The sequence below is a fragment of the Pinus tabuliformis genome, chromosome 6, assembly GCF_031772625.1.
Source record: "Pinus tabuliformis cultivar Carrire ecotype Pingquan chromosome 6, CPIR1, whole genome shotgun sequence".
In the NCBI taxonomy this organism is placed as follows: domain Eukaryota; kingdom Viridiplantae; phylum Streptophyta; class Pinopsida; order Pinales; family Pinaceae; genus Pinus; species Pinus tabuliformis.
Window position 1 is genome coordinate 1,206,469,730 of NC_142292.1, and position 18,685 is coordinate 1,206,488,414.

The window sequence follows — 18,685 nt, forward strand, 5'->3', positions numbered from 1 at the left end:
TTCTCTTTCTAGAGCACATAGAAAGCTTGAACTGATTCATTTTGACTTGTGTGGCCCTACGCCTATCCCTTCTGCAAATGGAAATAAATACATAATGACTTTAATTTATGACTACACCAAAATGTGTTAGGTATATCTGTTGAAGAACAAATTTGGAGTTTTTGAAACTTTGAAAAAGTTTCATGCATGGATTGAAAACGATACACAATCTCGCATAGGCTCTATTCATGCTAATAATGGAAAGAATATACTTCAAATGAATTTGAAAACTATCTTCACCAGCATGGGATTCAACATCAAACAATCGTGCCTTATAATGCTCAACAAAATGGTGTAGCTAACAAAATGAACAGGACAATCTTAAATATGGTTCACTCAATGATAAATTTCAAAAATGTTAAGCAGATGTTCTGGGCTGATGTAGTTCTACGTGCACTTTATATTAAAAACAGATGCTCATCTCATGCTCTCAAAAACAAGACTCCTTATGAAATGTGGTATGGCCACATTCCTTCGGTGAGGCATCTCAGGGTTTTTGGTTCCACCTACTATGTCTTGATTCCTAAGGAACAGAGAGACAAACTTGGTGGTGCAATGAGTTGAAAGTGTATCTTCTTGGGGTACTCGAATACCTCCAAAGCATATCATCTCTACGATGAAGTAAATAAGAAATTTACACTATCTAGGGATGTAATTTTTCTCGAATCTTCCAACACTGACAATGTTGTTAAGCAGCAGAGTGATCGCTTAGACGGATTCGAGCATCCAAATCTTTTCAAGAATTTGATAATGAGATTCTCCACATCTTGAAGGGGGGATCCCTATCCTAGATCAATATGTGGAATCTCCTTTTGAAGCCTTAATGCCTTAATGTCTCAAGTAATCACTGTTTTTGAGCCCTTAAATTATGAACAAGCCAAAAATCATAAAGAATGGATGGAAGCTATGAAAGAAGAATATGATTCTATAATGAAAAATGAAACTTGGGAATTAACAGAACTACCAAAAAATAAAGTCCCTATATGATCAAAATGGTTGTACAAGACAAAATTTAATGCAGATGGTAGCATAGACAAGTATAAGGCAAGATTGGTTGCAAAAGGTTATTCACAAAAAGAAGGAATGGATTATGAAGATACCTTTGCTCCGGTTGCAAAAATGAATACAATCAGAATAATGATAGCATTGGAAGCTACATCAATTAGATGCAAAGTCAGCTTTTCTAAATGGTGACTTCAAAGAAGAGATTTATCTTGTTCACCAGAAGGATTTGTAAAAAAGGGTCAAGAACATCTTGTATGCAAGTTAAAAAAGGCCTTATATGGACTAAAACAGGCCCCTAGATATTAGTATGAGAAAATTGACAAATTCTTCTTTCAGCAAGGATTTAAAAAGAGTAAAAATGATCCTAATTTGTATGTCAAGACAAATAGAAATGGGGATATAGCATTACTTTCTATATATATTGATGATCTAATAATATCAGGGAGTGCTGATAAATTAATTACAGATATAAAAATGAAGTTATCACAGGAATTTGAGATGAAGGATCTTGGTGAGATGCACTATTGTCTCGGTCTTGAAGTATGGAGAAATGATGGAAGAACCTTAATAACACAAAGCAAATATACAAATGAAGTACTAAAGAGATTTCATACGAATGGATGTAAAGTAGTGAGTACTCCATTGGAACAAAATATCAAATTAAGAAGTGATGATGGAACAAAAAAAGTGAATGGAACATTGTATCAACAATTAATGGGAAGTCTGAATTATCTCACTACCACTAGACCAGACATTGCTTATGCAGTAAGCATACTTAGTCAATTCATGGCTAAGCCTCATGAAAGCCATTGGATAGTTGCAAAAAGGGTCCTTCGATACTTAAAGGGAACTATCAATTTTGTTATTGAATATACTAATGCTTGTAATGTTGAATTGACAAGTCATTCTGATTCTGACTGGGTTGGAAATCCAGATAACAGGAAATCCACCACTAGATACACCTTCAACATAGGATCGGGAGCTATATCATGGAGCAGTAAGAAACAGGCAACAGTTTCCATGTCATCAACTGAAGCAGAATATAAAGCATTATGTAGTGGCACCTGTGCAGCTATATGGCTTAGAAGAATACTTGAAGATGTTAGTGAAGGTCAACAAGAACCTACCGTGATCAGATGTGATAATCAAAGAACCATCAAACTGGGGAACAATCCTGTATGTCATGCAAGGTCAAAACATATAGACACACAACATCATTTTGTAAGAGAAAAGGTCCAATCAAAAGAAATTTCTCTAATGTACTGTAATACAAATGAGAATGTAGTTGACATTTTCACTAAGCCTCTTGGAAAGGCAAAATTTGAGTTTTGTAGAAGTAAGTTATGTGTTGTAGAAAATCAAGATTATATTGTAAGCCTAACTGAGACTTAGATCAGCAGGCATGACAATTAAGAGTATGTTTACAATGTCTTATATATTGTGCTATAGTATATTTGTCATATGGTTGGAATTAAGGGGGAGTGTTGGAAAATATTAGTAATTCCAACCACCACCATTAATGTTGTGTCTAGCTTCTTCTAGAATTCGGCGGAGCTGGATAGCTTCCTGGAGAAGCCACCGACTCCAGAAAGACTCCAAAAGGTTCTTTATTGTGTATAAAAACCTGTTCAAACCATCGAATGAAAACAAGTTCTGTGTTTATGTGTTTAACTGTGTGATCTCTGATTAATGGTCCCCTTGTAAGTTTTCCTTCAGCACATTCCGGACATACACCTTCATGCTCTACTTTGAACTCAGGCATACCTATCACCATCTGTCTCACATCGGGTAGGGCCTTATAATGAAGATGGGCAAACCGTCGATGCCATAGTTCCAATTGTAGAGATGTGTCACAAGACATGGCTCCCAATAGACTTCCTCCAAATTGATACAAAGTGTCAACCCTGAACCCAAGAGTAAAAGCATCTTTAAAATTTCTTTTCCAAACACGTACCTTTCCATCGATAAAAGCCACCTTGAATCCTTTGTCTTCCATTGTTGAAATGGACACCGGGTTCTTCTTGAGATCAAGTACATATAGTACTTCTTACAAATGAATAGTGTTACCTTGATTCAATTGAAGGGTAACATTCCCTACTCCCTTTACGGGATAGGTGGCATCGTCTCCAAGGATGATCTCCAAGTTTGTCTCCTTTTCTATCAGATTAGAGAGGGCTTCCTTGTATCCGGTGAAGTGCCTTAAAGCACCACTATCAATAAGCCAATTTCTCAAAGTGTCTGGAGGAGACGTAGTGGAGAGGGTCAATATAAAATAATACTATTTTTGCTTATTGTTAACAACATTTGATTCTTCATACCTGGAGTTCTTTGATTTCTTGCAAGGTCGACCATTTCCTTGATGTCCCGCATTCCTTTTTCCTTTGCCATTTGACCTGCCATTCCTTTGAACGTTGTTGTTGAAGTTTCCCCTGGAGTTGTTATGATAGTCATCATCTCAAGGTGTATCCCTTCTATTAGGACACTCCCTTGCATAGTGCCCAAACATATTGCAAACAAAGCATCTTCCCTTTCTTCCATTTTTGAATCCCAGTCTTCCTTGACTTTGCTTCTTTGAACCTGCATTGTTCTTCCTCTTGGCATGAGCGAAGAATGCAGTGGGGTTGCTTCTATTAGAAGGTATTTCTTGCTCCACCATTCTTGTTTCTTCTTGAATGCATCTCGACATCAATTCTTCAAACCCTGGAATTCGATCATTGTTAAGTATAGTGGTTCTAAATACATACCATTCAGGTGAAAGTCCTCCAAGGGTGGTGAGAGTAAGTTCCCTATCAGGAATGACTTCTCCAATCGAGAGTAGATCATTCTTGACCTCAGTAATCCTCAAGAAATAGGATTGAATATCCTCGTCCTTACCCTTCTTAATATCCTTCAACTTATACTTGAGAAATAGAATTTGATTAGCATTACTAACCTTGAACATGCCAACCAACCTATCATAGATCTCCTTGAAGGTCTTCAATTCGGAAATGTAGACGACCAGATGCTTTTCAATGGAATCCCTAATAATCTTCTTTGCATTGAATTCAGCCCTATTGTACTTGGTCTTCGCAGCAACCAGTGCATTTGAAGGAGGTTTAGGGATTTTACCCAGCACATAGTCCATCACTCATTTTTCTTACAAGGTCAAATCAAGAGACATATTCCATCCATGATAGTCAAATTTATCATGGAGCTTGTCTTCAACCGAGAAGTAGGATGAAGAACCCATTGAACCTTTTGTCCTTGTCCAACTGTCTTTGGTGATTTCTCTTTCACTCTTGCTTGGGCTTTGTCTTCACCTTAGCTCTGATACCATGTTAATTTTAGGCAACAATGGTATGTTCTATGCTTTAGAGCAATTTTACTTCAATTTCTTTACTAGCCCAATATCAATATTCAAATTAGCAATCACATCAACATGATAGTAAAATGCAGATAGAACATAAACATAAAAAGTAGAAGACAAGCCAAGACAAGAGGGCACAAGATGTGGCACTAGCCAGGGACAAACCCCAATGTGGGGAAACCCTTGATCAAATCTTCTTTTAGTCTTCAATAGTTCAACAGAGAGAGATACTACAATTTACAAATCTGATAATTTATAACAGCAACAAAAGAGCCCTAACAAGAAAAGTCAACTCTAGTCAACAACGCAGATTTGACCCTCAGCAAATCAGTCAACTTCGGCCTCCAAACAGCAAGGTAAAATAGCCCTTAAAACAGTGATAGTTTGGTCAAACAACCCACCCGCGGTCAGCCCTAGCTGCAGTCAACTCTATTCGAGAGTCAAAGTTTAGCCTCGATTTCTATGGCCATAAATGCGGTCTGCCCATACAGAGATAGCCCTCCCAAAAACGCAGTCAAAGGAGGTCAATGCATGTTGGTCAACGCTTGGTCAAACTGTCCAGAAATTTAGTCTCCTGAAATTTCGACCTCCTGAAATTTCGCTCTCCTGAAATTTCAGCCTCTTGAAATTTCGCTCCCCTGAAATTTCGACCTCTTGAAATTTCGAACTCCTAAAATTTCGGATGTGTGGAGAGAGAGAGGCCCAGAAATCCGTACCCAATCAATGAAGAGAGAGAGAAAAGTGTGAAGATGAGTGTGTCCAAATGAGGCTAAGTCACCTTCTATTTATATGCAACGTTGAGGATGAATAGACATGACTGTTGGGCTTCTGAGCCTACATAAGTTTGTTGGCCAACCTTGACAATTTGACCATAATCAAAATAAATTCATAACTTCATTTGTACATGTCAGAATTGGATGATCTTTGGATCAATCCTACACCGCTCCGAGAGAGGAATCCGAGGAAAATATCAGCGATCATAAATAAGATGACTAATGTGGAGTTTGGCCCTAGTTGCCAATTTATCACAAGGTAATCCATGAAAATCATGAGGACAAAAGGAATATGAATTACAATTTTAGAGACTCCAATGTGAAGTTTAAGAACCACCACATTCCAAAGATAGATATGAGGAAGTTTGATGGCAAGGATCTGATAACATGGATACTACAAATGGAGCAATATTTTGATCTACAGGATGTGCAACCCTCACAAAAGGTACGCATTACATCTTTATATTTAGAACTCAATCAGTTTTTATGGTATAGATAAATTTGTTCTCGTAAACCACATGTTACCTGATCAATTTTTACAGAGGAAATGATAGCACATTATGAAGATACAAAAAGCAACACCTTCTTTAGCCAATTGATAAATCTCAAACAAAAGGGTTCAATGGCGAAGCACATTGAAGACTTCCAAAAATTGAATACTAGGGTAACCAATATTCTAGAAGAGCATAGGATTGGTGTCTTCATAGGGACTTTAAAAGATAACATCCAACACGAGGTTCGCCTTCGGGAATCCGATTTATTGGGAAAGGCATTCAGGGTGGCAATAAAAGTTGAAAGCAAAATTATGGCAACAAGGAAGTCTACCACTCACAATTATAAAGATGGAAGTGTTAGTCTTCCACAACCTACAAGGTTGACACCACAACGATTTGAGGAAAAAAAAGCAAAAGGGCTTTGTTACAGTTGTGATAGCAAATACACTAAAGGTCATAAGTGCACTAAGAAGAAATTATTCTACATAGGTTGTGAAAAGGAGGAAGAAAAGGAACAAGAAACATCAAAAGAAGAGGATATACACCAGGAACCAACCCTAGAGAAAGAAGAAATTAATCCGACCATATCTTGTAATGCATTTGCAAGAATTACCAATCCCAAACTTTCAAAATAGAATAATATATCAAGAAGAAAAAGGTAATAGTGTCGATTGATTCAGGTAGTACCCATAATTTTATTTATTGTAAGATAGTCAAAGAATTGAATTGTTTCCTATATCCAACACCAGAGTGTCAAGTGATGGTTGCAAATGGAGGAACTATAAATTGCTCTGGAAAGTATCATAATATCAAGCTAACCATGGGAGAATATGTATTGAATAGTCCAATCCTTTTTCCATTTCAATAGGTGGTGTTGATGTTGTACTAGGAGTCCAATGGTTACAATCTTTGGGGACGATAGCTTTCAATTTTCAAGAACTTTTCTTGAATTTTTTTTGGGAAGGAAAGGAAGTTGAAATAAAGGGTATCGCAGGGAAACCGAGAAAGATAATCATCTCTAATAGCATGACAAAGCTTTTGAAGAAAGAACAATGGGGCGTAATTGCACAATTATGCTCACTAAGGGTTCAAACATCAAAATCATCTATTTCTCCAGACCTCCAAAATGTCTTGGACAATCATTCCAAAGTGTTTGAGACTCCCATAGGCCTCCCACCTATTCGTGATCATGATCATGCAATTCACTTGATCCCAGGAAGTGTTCCTCCAAACATCAGGCCTTATAGATATCCTTATGCCCAAAAGAGTGAAATTGAACGTATGGTTGCAGAAATGTTAGAGGTTAGTATAATTCAGCCTAGTGTACTAGGGGTCCCATGGTTACAATCTTTGGGGACAATATCTTTCAATTTTCAAGAACTTTTCTTGAATTTTTTTTGGGAAGGAAAGGAAGTTGAATTAAGGAGTATCGCAGGGAAACCAGGAAAGATAATAATCTCTAATGGCATGACAAAGCTTTTGAAGAAAGAACAATGGGGCGTAATTGCACAATTATGCTCACTAAGGGTTCAAACATAAAAATCATCTATTTCTCCAAATCTCCAAAATGTCTTGGACAATCATTCCAAAGTGTTTGAGACTCCCATAGGCCTCCCACCTATTCATGATCATGATCGTGCAATTCACTTGATCCCAGGAAGTGTTCCTCCAAACATCAAGCCTTACGGATATCCTTATGCCCAAAAGAGTGAAATTGAACATATGGTTGCAGAAATGTTAGAGGTCAGTATAATTCAACCTAGTGAAAGTTCTTTCTTTGCTCCAGTACTATTGATGCACAAGAAGGATGGATCATGGCATATGTGTCCCGATTATAGGGAGCTCAACAAGCTCACTATTAAAAATAAATTTCTCATTCCTGTCATTGATGAATTGTTGGATGAATTACATGGAGCAATTTACTTCACCAAGCTGGATCTTCGTTTTGGATATCATCAAATTAGAATGAAGACTGAAGACATTCTAAAAACAGCATTCATAACTCATGAGGGTCATTATGAATTTTTGGTCATGCATTTTGGCCTTACTAATGCACCTTCCACATTTCAAGGTTTGACGAATTCCATTTTCAAACCCTTCCTTAGAAAATTTGTGTTAGTATTTTTTGATGATATACTAATGTACAGCAAGTCTTGGAAGAATCATGTTCAACAGGTTGACAGGGTGCTCAAACTATTGGAGGAGAAACAATTATATGCAAAAACCTCCAAATGTTTCTTTGGAGTAAAGGAGCTGGAATATTTGGGTCATGTATCTCATAAGGGTGTTAAGGTAGACCCTAACAAAATTAAAGCCATTAAGGAATGGAAAATCCCCACAACCATAAAGCATCTTCGAGGATTTCTCGGGTTGACAAGGTATTATCGCAAGTTTGTTAAGAATTATGGGAGAATAGCGGCACCTCTAACATCATTACTAAAGAAAGATGCATTTTCTTGGACTCCAGAAGCAACGAAGGCCTTTGAACATCTTAAAGAGACAATGTGCCAAGCACCAGTCTTAGCTACACCAGACTTCACAAAAACTTTTATTGTGGAATGTGATGCTTCAGGAAATGGAATTGGTGTTGTTTTAATGCAAGAAGGAAGACCCATTGCTTTTGAAAGTCATCCAATCAAAGGAAAGTATTTACACAAACCTTTTTATGAGAAGGAAATGTTGGCAATATTGCATGCACTAAAGCAATGGCAACCTTACCTAATGAGAAGACACTTCAAGGTAAAAACAGATCATGATAGTCTTAAATACTTTTTGGAACAAAGATTATTTTCAGAAGAGCAGCAAAAATGGGTGACAAAGATGTTAGGTTATGACTTTGAAATCATCTACAAAAAAGATAAGTAAAATGTTGTTGCAGATGCACTCTCAAGAAAGGATGAGGATGTGGAAGCATTGCTTTGTGTCATTTCTATTATCCAACCTAAGTGGATAACCGAGACAAGAGATGAATGGAAGAATGATGAAGAGGTGTGGTCACTCATTCAAAAGTTGCAGCAAGATCCCAGAACATATGATACATTTAGCTGGAAAAATGATTCATTATGATACAACGATCACTTGTATCTTTGTAAGAATTCCCAACTCAAACAAAAGATTCTTTTGGAATTGCGCACGTCTCCCTTGGGAAGGCACTCAAGATTTTTAAAAACTTACCATAGAGTCAAGAAGGAATTTTTTTGGGATGGCCTTAAAATTGATATTCATATGTTTGTGGCAGAATGTTTGGTTTGCCAACAAAATAAAGTTGAGACAATTAAGACCTCGGGTTTGTTACAACCTTTATCCATTCCAAGTCAGCGTTGGGAGGAGATCTCAATGGATTTTATCACAGGTTTACCCAAGTCTAAAGGAAAGAGTGTCATCATGGTGGTAGTTGATAGACTTACCAAGTATGCACACTTTTGTGCATTATCTCATCCTTTTAAAGCCAGTACAATTGTTATTGCATTTATGGAAACAATTCAAAAGCTTCATGGAAATCCAAAGATTATAGTAAGTGACAGAGATCCCATTTTCACTAGAAATTTTTGGACAGAATTATTTTCTTGTCTTGGTACTCAATTAGCTCATAGCTCATCTTATCATCCTCAATCTGATGGGCAAACTGAGATAGTGAACAAATGTTTGGAAGGATATCTTTGTTGCTTTGTATCTAATAAACAAACACAATGGGTCAAGTGGTTACCTCTCGATGAATGGTGATATAACACTTCCTTTCATACTGCAGCGAAAATGACCGAATTTATGGCACTTTATGGATACCATCTACCATCCATCACATCATCTTTAAGAGAAAATTCTAAAGTTCAAGCAGTGGAAGATCACATCGAACATCAACAACAAGTTCTCCAACTCTTAAAGGATAACCTCACTCTGGTGCAAAATCAAATGAAACAACAGGCAGATCAGCATCATAATGAAAGAAATTTTGATGCAGGTAACTGGGTATTTTTACAGCTACAACCATACAAACAAATGTCTCTCAAGCAAGCTAAGAAGGATAATAAATTATCACCCAAGTACTATGATCCTTACAAGGTATTGCAAAATATTGGTACTATGGCATACAAATTGGAGTTGCCTGCATCTTCTCGAGTACACCCAGTTTTCCATGTTTCATGCTTAAAGAAGGTTATCGGTGACAAGCTTCCAATTCAAACAGTGTTGCTAGAACTTGACGAAGAAGGAAAAATCATATTTGAGCCTGAAGCAGTCACGGAAACAAGAACCCGACAGCTACGGAATCGATCAATTTCAGAGTATCTCATTAAGTGGAAGAACTTACCTGCTGAAGATTCCACATGGGAGGATGAGAATTTTATACAAAAGCATCCATAACTACTCAAGTGTTGAGGACAACACTTTTTTGAAGGAGAGGGGCATGTTAGGTCCCTATAATACTAGTGTATCCCCCTTATTGTTATTGTTGTGCCCATGTAGCCCCCATATTGTTATTGTTGTGCCCCATAGAATCCCACTATTGTTATTGTTGTGCCCTTACATTATTATTGTTATGTAGGCTCTGATTATATTGTGACCCATTAGACTCTTATATATACAAAGGAGTTCTTGTCGTTTGTATCATCCAAAAATTGTTCATTTATGTAATGTAAAGGAGGTTTCCCCCTCGAAGAGGATAATTTTTAAGTCGTTGATCTATCTTTTTGTGAGTCGTTGCATAACAATGGTTGGATAGTGGAGCATCTCGTCATATGATGCAAATGAGGGAAGTGTTTCCTTAGTGTTTCAAAGACAGATTCAAACATGCGTGTGAAAGTTGGTATGAATACCATACATACAGAGAAATGGGTTGGAACAGTGTTATTCCATCTAGAATTAAGAGGATCTCTGGAGGTGGCAAAGGTGTTATATGTCCCAGATCTGAAGACAAACTTGCTCTCAGTCTCAGCTCTAGAGGACGAAGGGTATGATGTTGTGTTCCAGAAAGGACAAGTATTCATAAGTTAAAAGGGAGTTACCCATGACACAACAGTAAGGCTTGGAATCAAGAAGGGTAAGTTGTCCAATTGTTGGGCCAGCTGTAAGTAAATCCAAGGGGATCTTGGATTAGGGATCGATGTTAGTGACAGAGAATGAATAGGAGGCTCTAAAGATTGAGTTGATGTTGTTGACTCGGTTTTCTAATATGGAAGATGGGCAGGGGGCCTCTTCAGAATCTATTAGGAGCAATTGGTATGAGCTAACATTGATGGATGCTCAGGAGCAACCTCTTAGGAGCATGGTTGGGAGAAACAGGTCTTCAATGTAGATTCCAAAGCAAGTAGCAAGGAAGTATTCCAATTTAGAGGGAGTAGCTATAGCAACGGATGATGTGGTGGGATTGGAGACAGATCCAAGTGGAGGAGGTTCTTCCAGAAGTACCTCCCTCACTAAGAGGGAGTGTTGATTTTTGTAGCTCAGATAGGTACTTCTGCACAAGCCTTGTGTTTAGGTGTGCAGAAGACACCCACATTCTCCTTAGAACACTTGCTCTAGTGTGAGCAAGTTGCTAATGTAACTTAGCCTGAGTCTAGCTTAGAAATTGGCACATATTAATATATTGGCTTATTGAGCTAAAAGAAACTTAGAAAAAGTAAAGTAATTTACTTTAGTAAGTTTCATCTTAGTCATTGATCTGAAGTGGGGCGAGATCTAATCTCGGTCATTAATTACTTTGAGATTGGGGTTATGTTTAGGGATATAGCTAAAAGCAAGACTAAGGAGAGGAGAAAGACACACTACAACACAAAATCGAGAGATGCATCTCAGTGAGCGGTGTGTTGGGTCCGAAGAGTGTTGAGAGGCTGGAGATCTGTATTTGCAAGAGAGATCGAGCACTGATCTAGGGCAGATCTACTGGATCAGATCCAAGTTATTTTATTCTCTATTTCTTCATCGGGCCATTATCCCAAGATAGGAGCCCACGTAACCTTGGATTCTTTTAATGAAAAACTTATTGGGCAGAATTTGCGTATGTCATTATGATTGAGATCATTATATTTGCTCCTATTGAATTTGTTAGGAACCTAATTGTTGTTTATTTGATGAATCACTTTTCTACTAGGAATTAAATACCAGGTGCTAGGTTCGCAGGAAATCAAACATGGATTACTTTATATTCCATTATGAATATTTCCTACGAGAGGGTTCTAAAGAACAAGCTTACTAGCACACACATGAGTGGAGAGACCAACTTATGGCTATTGAAATTATTGCCACGAATGAGAAGTTGGTGCCCATAACATTAAATGGTTTCTTTTCACATTGGGAACACTTTCTACTGTTGGAAAATATAACTAGGTTCAGTCTTCATTAATGTATTTGAGTCATAATGAAATGTACTTGTCAGAATAAAGAAAAGAATTTTTATTATTGTATCAATGACTTATTAAAGCATGGGTTTCATGCTTGGGTCACCATTATATTAGTCAAAGTCCCCATTATGGACTTCTAGGATTAATATTGAGTCAATAGAGTCATTATACATTTAAAGAGACCCTTCTTGGGCTTTGGAATCATGTAAAAATGTTTATTATTGAGTCAAATATAATTTATGTAACCTCCACACCAAGTCGGCCTAAAGGAGATCAAGTCAGCCTAAGGGGCACCAATTTGAGATCACTTGAAGCCTATAAATAGAAGGAGATCAAATTCATTTGGAGCATCTCATCTCAAGCAAGTTCAATATCTCTAGTGAAGTTGGAGAAGTGTGAAGTGGGTCAAAGAAGTCTAAAGGAAGTGCGAGTAGGGTCAAGTCTAAGGAAAAGGAAGAAATAGAAGTTTTGGTGCTACTCTCTCTCTCTCTCATGCCCTAGTTTGGGAGATCGAAGTCTTTCAAGTGTTGTTGTTGCCAGTTGTTGCCTGATGCCATAATTTGTTGCATAGTCAAGTTTGTTGGGGTGGAAGTGTTACTGCAAAGGGGTCGAAGATCTGGAAGCGCTGACTTGGTGTGGAGGAAGGTTTGGTCTATGTCTAGGTTGAAGAGTCTCAAAGAATACTATTTAAGGAAGAGAATTTTTTACTGGGTTTTCCCCTCAAGGGGGGTTTTTCCCTGGCATAGTGCCTACATCTTGTTGTCTTGTGTTTTTGTGATCTTCATACACACATAATATGGTAATTGCTTCATGAAAGGTAAGATAATAAAGAAGTAAAAGAAGCCAACATAACTCACAAGTAATTATCAAGTAAGAGGAATCAAACCCTAATCTACTTGCATTGATTTCTCAACATGGTATCAAAGTTAACCTCAGGAAAAGTTGAAGATCAATTTGTTGGCATGGATTCTCCCTCTTTGATGAACTACATGAGAATGGGTATCAACACTACTAAAAGTTGGATCAAGAAGGTCATCTACTACTTATTTAACAAGGTCAAAAGTCAAGGGTTCTTAGCTGCTCTTACAGGTTCTCTTAGTGATGACAATGCATGGATCATTGATATTGGAGCATCAAGGCACATGACAGGAGAAAGTAAACAACTTCATACACTATCAAAGTAGCCATCTTCTCATGCAGTGGAATTGGGTAACAACAAAATCTATGTTGTTAGAGGTCTGGGATCAACATCGTTGAAGCTAGAAAATGGATCGAAGTTGCACCTCAACAACATTCTATATGTTCCAGGTTTGAAAAAGAATTTGCTTTCTATTTCTTGCTTAGAAGATAAAGGGGATAGAGTTGCTTTTGTTGATGGAAAAGTATTGGTTTGGGGAAAAGACTCTAGCATTGATAAAGCTAGGGTTATTGGAGTTCGTGAAGGAAGTCTTTCGAGAGTTACTACACCACCTCCTCAAGCTTTGGTTCATATGGAGATCAATCCCATTGAGCTATGGCATAGGAGGTATGGTCATCTACATTATAAGGTCATCCCTACTCTTAGTCAATTGGTTCATGGTATCCCCAATATGAAGTTAGATCATGAAGGTGTGTGCAAGGGATGCTCTTTGGGAAAACATACAAGAAAGCCATTTCCGAATAGTGAAACTAGGTCTAAAGAGATATTAGACCTCATCCATTCTGATGTGTGTGGGCCCATGTCTGACAAATCACTTGGAGGTCATCTCTACTATGTAACATTCATTGATGACCATTCTAGAAAGACATGGCTCTACCTTCTCAAAACAAAAGATGAAGTATTTGAAAAGTTCAAGGAGTTTAGGTCTGAAGTGGAAACCCTAACCGAAAGAAAGATAAAAACTCTAAGGTCTAACAATGGTGGGGAATACACTTCTAAGGAATTGATTGCATATTGTAAGGAAGCAGGAATTAAGAGGGAGCTCATTGTTCCCTATTATCCCGAACAAAATGGAGTGGCCGAAAGGAAGAATAGGTCAATTGAAGAAGGCATTCAAACAATGCTCCTTGATCAAGACCTACCAAAATTCTTATGGGGAGAAGCAGCAATGACAGCTGTGTACATTCAAAATAGAAGTCCTCATAGAAGTCTTAATAATATAACACCCAAAGAAGTATTCACAGGAAAGAAGCCAAGTGTGGATCACCTCTGAATCTTTGGAAGTCCAGCATATATCCATGTTCCAAAGGACAAGTGAAAGGACAAGTCTCAAGGGAATATTCATTATATATAGTCTCTCCTCAAAAGCATATAGAATCTACATTAAGGAAGAAAAACATATCGAAGTAAGCAGGGATGTCATATTCGATGAAAATCAAGCCTACAAGAAATTAAAGGATATTCCTATTGATTCTGATGACGAAGAAGTTCCAATATCATCATGAAAACCTTACTACAAATCAAGAAGAAGAAGAAGGACTAAGTGAGCCTATTCAATCTGTGGTCATCCCAACCATAAGGAAAAGGCCAAATTGGTTAAAAGCTACATTAAAAGATGTTGAAGGACATGAAGCTACGAAAGGAACCTTCACGGGAAGTAAAAGACCGAAGAGTACTCTGGTTATCCTACATATATGACGAAGTTAATTGAATCTGAACCATCTACATTCAAGGAAGTTGTTCATCAAGAGATTTGGAAGAAAGCAATGCAAAAAGAATATCAATCCATTATGAAGAATGGGGTTTGGGAAGTAATTCCTAGACCTAGTGACAAATCGGTAGTCACCTCCTAATGGATCTATAAGATCAAACATATTGTTGATGGAAATATACACAAGTGCAAAGCTAGATTCATTGCAAGGGGTTTCTCTCAAAAGGAAGGCATTGATTATGAAGAAACCTTTGCACCCATAGCAAGGTACACTACCATTAGATCTTTGGTTTCATTGGTTGCTACAATGGATTGGAATATCCATCAAATGGATGTGAAGGCCGCATTTCTGAATGGGACCATTGATGAGGAAGTATATATCGAACAACCCGAAGGCTTTGAAGTTAATAGCAGGGACTCTCACGTTTGCAGACTCAAGAAGGCCCTGTATGGTTTGAAGCAAGCACCTAGGGCATGGTATGCAAGAATGGATGCATATCTAATTAGAATTGGGTTCATAAAGAGTTATGTTGATCCAAATCTCTACATCAAGGTCGTGAAGAATAAGCTCGTCATTATTCATCACCGGTGTGGAATGAAGAATTCAAGAATGCAAGAAGATGTTGGCAGCTATAATTAAAATGAAGGATATATGACTGATGCACTATTCCCTGGGTCTAGAAGTATGGCAGAGACCTCGGGAGATATATTTGGGGCAAGGAAAGTACATCATCAAGTTATTGCAAAAATTCGGGATGATGGATTCCAAGCAGATGACTACTCCTATGATTACCAATCTCAAGAAGTTGAGGGGCTCTGACTCTAGTCTCATGGATCCTACCTCCTATCGTTAGTTGATGGGCTCCCTAATGTATCTGGTAAATACTAGGCCAAAATGTTTTGTAGTAAACATTCTTAGTCAGCTTCAGTAGGAGCCTTGTCATGATCACTGGATAGCTGCCAAACACATATTGAGGTATCTTCGTGGCACTATACATCACTACCTAAAGTATGATAGTAAGGAAGTCAAGCTAATTGGCTTCACAGACTCTGATTGGGGTGGCAGTGAGACCGATGGAAGGAGCACTACCGGAGGATGTTTTAGTCTGGGAGTTGCTATGATCTCATGGATGAGTAGGAAGCAAGATCTCGTTGCTTTAAGTAGTGTTGAGGCAGAATATGTGGCTGCATGTGAAGTAGGAAAGGAGGATGTTTGGTTAAGGAAGCTTTTGACAGATTTGTTTGAAAAGTCTCTGGGTCCTACTTTGATTAATTGTGACAATCAAAGTTGTATCAAGATGTTTGGAGATCTCATGTTTCATGCTAGAACGAAGCATATCAACAATAAGTTCCACTTTATTAGGAACCTGGTGCAGGATGGGATCGTGAAGTTGGAGTATGTCTCGACAGATGAACAGGTAGCAAACATACTAACAAAGGCTCTTCCTAATAAGAAGTTTGAATATCTAAGGAACATGCTTGGTTTAGTAGATGTTGTTGATTGTATTGATGATAAGAGATTGAAAGAGATTTGTTTCGGCTTTGCGAATGAAGTATTGCCTGGGAGGACATCCGGTCGGCACTTTGTGTTGATGTCTAGGTCCCAAAGTAGGGAGGGTGGTGTGGGTCGTAGAGCTTTGACCATGGATACGCACTTAGGTCCCTCGGTTGGTGGTTAGCAAGTAAGCCTGATGGTACCTAGATAGGCTGAAAGCTTGAGTCCACCTTATTCCCACTTGGATAGATTGCCCTGGTCAGGAACCTAGTCGGTGGCATTGCGGTTCCTAAATTGTTGAGAGACGAATGGGTAGATTGCCCTCGTCAGGAATCTAGTCCATGGCATTGCAGTGCCTAAACTCTTCATTGTTCATATAGTTTGAGATCTTCTATTGTATTTGTATATTATGAATACCTCCCTAGTTAAGAGGGAGTGTTGGAAAATGTAACTAGGTTCGGTCTTCATTAATGTATTTGAGTCATCATGAAATGTACTTGTCAAAAGAATAAAGAAAAGAATTTTTATTATTGCATCGATGACTTATTAAAGCATGGGTTTCATGCTTGGGTCATCATTATATTAGTTAAAGTCCCCATTGTGGAATCTTAGGATTAATATTGAGTCAATAGAGTCATTATACATTTAAAGATACCCTTCTTGGGCTTTGGAATCATGTAAAAGGTTTATTATTGAGTCAAATATAATTTATGTAACCTCCACGCCAAGTCGGCCTAAAGGAGAATATGTCAGCCTAAGGGACACCAATTTGACCTCACTTGAAGTCTATAAATAGAAGGAGATTGAATTCATTTGGAGCATCTCATCTCAAGCAAGTTCGATATCTCTAGTGAAGCTGAAAAAGTGTGAAGTGGGTCAAAGAAGTCTAAAGGAAATGCGAGTTGGGTCAAGTCTAAGGAGAAGGAAGAAATCAAAGTTTTGGTGCTACTCTCTCTCTCTCTCTCGTGCCCTAGTTTGGGAGACTGAAGCCTTCCAAGTGTTGTTGTTGTGAGTTGTTGCCTAATTCCGTAAGTTGTTGCATAGTCAAATATGTTGGGGTAGAAGTGTTGCTGCAAAGGGGCCAAAGATCTGGAAGGGCTGACTTGGTGTGGAGGGAAGGTTTGGCCTATGTCTAGGTTGAAGAATCTCAAAAAATACTATTAAAGGAAGAGAATTTTTTACTGGGTTTTCTCATCGAGGGGGGTTCTGCCCTAGCATAGTGCCTACATCTTGTGTCTTGTGTTTTTGTGATCTTCATACACACATAATATGGTAATTGCTTGATGAAAGATAAGATAATAAAGAAGTAAAAGAAGCCACCATAACTCACAAGTAATTATCAAGTAAGAGGAATCAAACCCTAATCTGCTTGCAATGATTTCTCAACATGTACAAGGTGTTTATGCTCATGAGACACTACCAATCTTTAGGAAGGAAGCTTTCGAATGTTTTCATCCAAGAGGAGACAAGGCTAGAGAGAGTCTATGACCTTTAGGAAGGAAGCTTTCAGATGTTTTCATCCAAGAGGAGACAAGGCTAGAGAGAGTCTATGACAAAGTGGAGGAGATCCAAAACCTAGCCCTCAAAAGTTGAGGAAAGGAGGTAACTAAGGAAAGGGCGAGGAGAAAAAATCGTATTCCTCAAATAAGGAGAAGAAAGACTTGAGTCAAATGAAATGCTTCAAGTGCAAAAAAGACTTGAGTAAACTGAAATGCTTCAAGTGCCACAAATGGGGCAATACACATCTCATGGTGCTAAGAGGAAGAAAGACAAGCAATAACAAAAGTAATTTGCAAGGAGTGGATGAGTTAGCATCCAAAGTTGGCATAGGTTTATCCATGGTATCATGCCTTTTCACTAACATTATTTTTGACAAGTTATGTGGATAATGGAGCATCCAAAAACATGATCTTCAAAAAGAAGGCTTTTTGCGATGTTAAATTTTGTTAACAATGGTATGTTCTATGCTTAGCACAATTACTTCAATGTATTTTAGCAACCCAATGACAATTTCCAATTTAATTTCCAATAGCAATCACTTTAACCATTAATCACATTAACAGTAAAATTAGATAGAACATGAAACAAAATGCAGAAGACAAACCAAGACAAGAGAACACCAGATTTGGCGGATGCCAGGGAAAACCCCCAATGTGGGGAAAACCCTTTGATCAATTCTTCTAATCAAAGTTGACTTGCCAAATCACAGTAAAAAATGCCCTGTCAAATCTACAGTCAAATTCAACCCTAACTAGAAAGTCAAAGATGGTCAACGCATCAACAAATCTTCCACTTTGGAGCTCGGTCATACCCAGTCAAACTCAGCCTGATAAGTTGGTCAAAGTCGGCCCAAAACAGTCTTGAAAACTACAATCAAACTTGGTCAACTCTACGTTCAACCCTGCAGTCAACCTTGCGGTCAAAGTGCCCATAAATTATGGGTCTCAGTGCCGAACAATATGGCCTGCCAATAACGAAATTTTCCCACAAAAATTGCAGTGAAAGTGCTTGGTCAACACTGGTCAAGCCCTGCAACAGTTTTGAAATTTTGGCCCTATAATTTGTCTA

General features: G+C 38.1%; 1 protein-coding gene across 4 annotated transcripts in view; it reads right to left on the reverse strand.

Annotated features, from left to right (window-relative positions):
• Positions 1–18,685, reverse strand: part of LOC149263049 (phosphoribosylglycinamide formyltransferase, chloroplastic-like) — a 246,336-nt gene that overhangs the window by 212,521 nt on the left and 15,130 nt on the right. The window lies entirely within an intron of this gene.